Below are 5,751 nucleotides of genomic sequence, written 5' to 3'. Positions count from 1 at the left end.
TAAAACTTTGTGGATCTAAGGAATTTTCCACTTTTGACACTACGAGGGTTGAAGATTAAAATTACTTTCTTAAAAGGTCTTCAATACACTCACATTAAATCACAATTTCAAAGTATTTGTTATAATACCAACTTTCTTAACCTTTTAACTCATCAAAACTTTGATGATTAAAAATACATTTCTTAAAGCATTTCGAATACATGACTAAAATTTTAAAGCAGACCAAATTAGGAGTCATAACCATCTCTTGGCTTCCCACAACAATGTTCTCTACATAAGGTGAAGAAGAGTCCTTACATAGAAGCTAGAAGTAGTTGTCTTCCCAAAAATTACAACTATACATATATCAATCCTCACAATCATCCTCTAAACATATATTTCTTGGTTATACTCTTTAGTAATGAAATGATATGTTGCTTTAAGGAGTTATATTTCCTTGGTTTGTTGCAATTTGACAATAACCTCTTAGGAGTCTATCTCATGTTTCTCCAATTTTTCATGCAAAGCATGCAATATTATTATCACCGATATTCACTCCTTCCATGGCATATTCCACCACATTATCATTCATAGGATCAATTACATTTGTAGGTGAAAATTTGAAAGGGTTGTAGCACAATGGATATTGACCAAAAGCATGACATATAATATATCAAATCAAACTCCAAATATTCTCTATCCAATGGCATTGGTTTGATTAAAATACCAACACCAAATCAAAAGATATATGCTCTACAATCCCTATGGCTATCATAGAAAAGCCCCAAAATAGTTGATTTTAAATTAGTGGTAGTTTCCCTTTTTAGACTTCAATATAGACATTTTTTTCACAATTTGGGTGTTTTCTAACAAGGACTCAAATCTATAGCTAGTTTCTTAAAATTCTACTTAGAAGGAAATATGAATTGAACTAAGTGTAGCAACCTTATTTTTCCCTTTGAAACCTTGGAAAACATAGGGGAAGAAAATTCTTTCGTTTTAGGATAATAAAGAGCTTTGTTATCGATTGTTATCATCCTCGGCCCAACAATTTTAACCACAAAAGAGATATAAGAAATGTTCCATGGTTTATTAATCGCCAAAACCTTGATGGAATCTAAAACTATATAATGATACTTTTATGAAAGGAATTCACTCATGTTCACTTGTATTTTAAGGTAGGCCACACCCTCAATGAGATAAAACTCAAATAATATTCTCCCACATATCTCATAAGAGGAACTCCATCCTTCAAAATAGATAACAAAATAACTTTAATCATAACAACCTACTAACTATTTAATGGGCCTTATTTAATGAAGCCGCATTACATTTATTCAATATGGGCTTGTATTTAATAATAATAAACATAGTGAACATATTCCACCTTACGTTGATTGGCCTTTTCTATTATTACTCGAATAAGCCCTTCACCAACCTCCCCCATTAAGCCCCTCAAGAGGATCTCCACAATTTAATGTACACTAGGAAGATAATATGGGGAACATAGGGAGGTACCCAAGCGGAATACTTTATGTAATATTGTCGTAAATCGTGAACTAGTTTTACTTGGTAGTGGGTGGGTAATAAATAGGCCCACCAAGTAGTTAGAGGGTATAATAGAATAATAAGTGATAATTTTATAGAATCCAATATATACTCATGAAAAAAGTATAAATACACATGAATATCATTGTATTGAGACATGTTATATGTTGAGTATTATGTTGTAGCAAGGAGGGCTTGTGGAGTGATGTCTTTCATAAACAGTAACTGATGGTGTTACCCTATCTTAAGGGTTCTCTCTACATTCTCATGTTTATTCCTTTTTTGATGTATTTTATTTTTTCTAAAATTAAGGGTTTATCTTTTTAGTTTATCTATCAAGGTCTAACTCTTGCTAGCACTTTTGTGGGAGAACTATCCCAAAAGATTTATTGCATCATGTTGATCACATGGGTATACCTCTTTAGTAACCATTTTTTCAGGGTCTAACAATACAATTTTTAGTGATATATTTCAAAGGAGTCCTATCGAACCACTAATTGTATCAAGATTAGTTTAGAATAACACTTCAAAGGGATCTTAAGTGGTCCCATGGTCAAAATCATGGAGGTGAAAATCGAGGAACTGTAAACTAAATACTATAAGTTTGATGACTCAATTCTCATCTTTAGCCGAAGGTTGAAAATTGAAGTGTTGAACTTTCATCATAGGTTAGCCAATAGGTTGTTGAGCTTAAGAATATGATGGGATCACTATTTACATCCATAAGGATTAAGGGGCTAGAAAAACACATGGATCCACCCATTGGGGAATCTTTAGCCCATGAAAAGAATGCACTAAAATACTCTTTGAAAATAGCCATAGTTATTCAATACCCTTTCACGATCACAATTCATGCCACTACTTTCCAAAAGTTGACATGAGCAAGTTTGATGGTTCTTATCTAGTCAGTTGGGTTACCCAAATGGACTGTTGTTTTTCTCCCCATGGAACTACTAATGAGGGTGGGGAAGGGGAGAAATATTAGGAAAAAATTACACCCTCATATATAAGGGTGGGGAGCCTTTCCGTGACATTTTTTCCCTCCCGCGCTCTAAATTAAGTTTTCCAAAATACATGCCCTCTCCCTAATAATTTTACCCTAGTATCTTCTCCTTCCCCTATTTTTTTTTCATAATATATCCCTCCTTTGAAACCCTCATATATGAGGGTCGGATATCGAGGAGATATTAAGGAAAACTTAATTAGTTTTCCCTAATATCTTCTCCCTTCGCCCACCATAAGTGGCATCAAAAGTTGAGTTTTCCTTATATCTCCCAACTACCCCACTATTAAATTTTCCCTTATATCTACCCCTACCCATATGAGGATGGAGGAAGGCAAAGATATTAAGGAAAAATAATAAGGGGGAAATGTTAGGGGTATCTCCCCCCACCCGCAACTTCCCCCACTCTCATATATCATGTGAACAATCTATTTATAACTCTATGAAATAGTGAGATTGATGATCTAAGTATAATCATAGATGTTCGACACACAACTTCATGTGTACCAAAGGATACATAGTGTCGTGTCAACCTCCTTCAACCAAGTTAATATTTATGTCCTAATGTTGAGGTGCATAATGCCCATCACTAGACCCAAGGGGAAATGATTCAACAAGATTTAAGACAGTGCCTTCAAACCCTAACAACATTTAGTGCAAAAAATGTTATACATTCCAAGTTCCAAAGCCCCTCCATACACTTAGTACGTGTGGGGGGCACTTCAACATCCCACACACAATCCATCTTTTATGTGGAGACTCAACCAACATTTCATGTGCACACCTAAATGCAAAGGTATCCAAGACGATTACATATTCATACGAACAACAAATGTGATTCATCCAAGACATAAATAATCATATACAATCACACAATCAAATTTCTTTCAAGAATTGAATCTTGATTTTGTAGCTCAATTTCCCCCTATGTATACAATGCAATATACAAAGTATAACATTTGGAAAATTAACCAGTTCTTTATTTTCTTCCATGCTAGTTTATAGGAAATTTACATATTAATACAACATCCCCACATTATAAATTGGTTTACATTCATTATTTGCTTCATTTTTGTCATGCTTCCATGCTTATAACTCAATCAATGCAACTTGTTTAAGTTGTCCCGTTATTTTGGAATATGATCAACAAAAATGAAAGAATAGTCCATTTCTATTCTTTGACAAAAGAGATATGTGATGAGTATCATTACTTAGTTAGACAACGAGGGATCTTGGATCCATTATCAAGTTCATATATTTCACTTCGTATTAAAGTGGTATTAAACACCTTACCCACTTCTTAAGGAAGCTGATACATACCCGTGAAAATTATAATTTAATAGAGAACTCCTTATCTTATTAACTAATTATTCAATTTACAAATTATGACACATAGATCATATTAATTTTTATAAGAATAACCAATATTTAAGAAAAAAATCAATATTTATAATTCAAATTTCAATATTCAGATGAATCTAATCACTCGTTTAATAATATAAACTATAAATAATAGCTTTCATTTTAATGATATTCATTTTGTTGTTTCCTCCATGTGGGGTGATCATCAAGGTATGCCAAGGTAATCACTAGCCACACATTTACACCACTTCTCTATTAGCTATTGAGAAAGTAACAAATGGAGCGTGGCCAAGGTAACCACTAGCCACATATTTATGCCACCTATTTGTCAATTATCAAGCAAGTAACAAATGGAGAGCGACAAGTATAACTTGGGTATAAATAATGTGGCCCTGACTATTCTTTTCACTCCACACCATCTCTCTGCCATGATTGAGTCTATAATCATAATTCAATTTAGAACGATAATGTGTCATCTGACATTAAGGTGCCTCAAGTACTACATCCCTCGACATGTGAATTCCTTAATGGGGTTGTAAAGCCTATCCTCCCTTTGGCAATGATTTCTCCAAATAAACAATACATTTCTAGGCAACATACAAGATCTCAAGCCCTGTTGTTTCTTATTTCTAGACTCCAATTTTTTGCTTTATATCTTCATTTTTTTAACTCCTCCTCTACGCCTTATATGTCATGAGCCTTTGGCTTACATTTTTCTTTTAATGCATGGAATCCATACTTCAACATTCCCCCTTTCTGGATGGTTTAATAGAGTTGCTAGCACCCAGTTGTTTGCATCCGCTTAGCCTCGCACTATCAAACTCCTCCCTTCATGGTTCTATACTCCAGATTTGAATTTTGAACCTCCTCCAATTCCTCTACCCAGTCACCAAGCTTGGTCCCTCTCATTCGTTCGCTTTCCACACCCCTCTCCCTAATCTTTGACTCTGTCATCCTATTGGACTTATCATTTCACTCCTCCTTGCCAACCTCTCATCAAATCAATAACAATGTCCTATAGAGGTTTTGTACTTTCTGGTCCAAGTTCTAGTGGGTGTGAGCCATGTTCGCAGTCTCAAGCTCAAGCAAATGCAAAGGCAGCAACTTGCAGATACATGGAACTTAGTCACTCAATGCAAGAAGAATTGGATGCTTCTAGACATGAAGTTATGATCAAAAGAAAGTTTCTATAGGACATATAGTTGGAAGAAGATGTGGGGCAATGGGTCCTAAACATGAGTAACATTCATACTAAGCAAACCTAATATAAGCAAACTATGGACATACGTTGGCAGTTAAAAATGATCATGGAAGATGTCTTGGTTGAAAGGAGTGAAGCCCATGGAGAAATCCTCCTTTGCATCAATGCTTCGCAACGAGAAGTCAATAAAATGGACAATAAAATCTCAGTGGTTGCCAAAAAACTGGCAAATTTGGATTTTTCATAACACTGAAGAGGATGATGAGATCCATACTCCTATCTAGGTGGACTCCCCCAATAGATAAACATGTTTATGGATTTTTTAGTTTAGACCTACACATAGTTGTTAAGGTTTTTATTTATTGAAGCTATTTTCAGTGTTAAACCTAGTTACTCAGTTAAATATTTCTCTATTTTGAGATGTATTTAAAACTTTAGATATAACTACTATTCATTCAATATACTTACCATAATAAATATGATTTATATAATTAATTTAGCTAATAATGTAAGTTAGTATAATTAATTTTTTAATAAATCAAATTAATTATTATAATCTTTATAATATTTTAACATTCATATTAATGAAATTTTTATTAAAATTCTTTATTCTTTATTTAATTATATTTTTTCATATTCTAATAACTAAATCAAACTT

The sequence above is a fragment of the Pinus tabuliformis genome, chromosome 2_1, assembly GCF_031772625.1.
Source record: "Pinus tabuliformis cultivar Carrire ecotype Pingquan chromosome 2_1, CPIR1, whole genome shotgun sequence".
NCBI classification, from domain to species: Eukaryota; Viridiplantae; Streptophyta; class Pinopsida; order Pinales; family Pinaceae; genus Pinus; species Pinus tabuliformis.
This window is presented reverse-complemented; position numbering follows the sequence as displayed.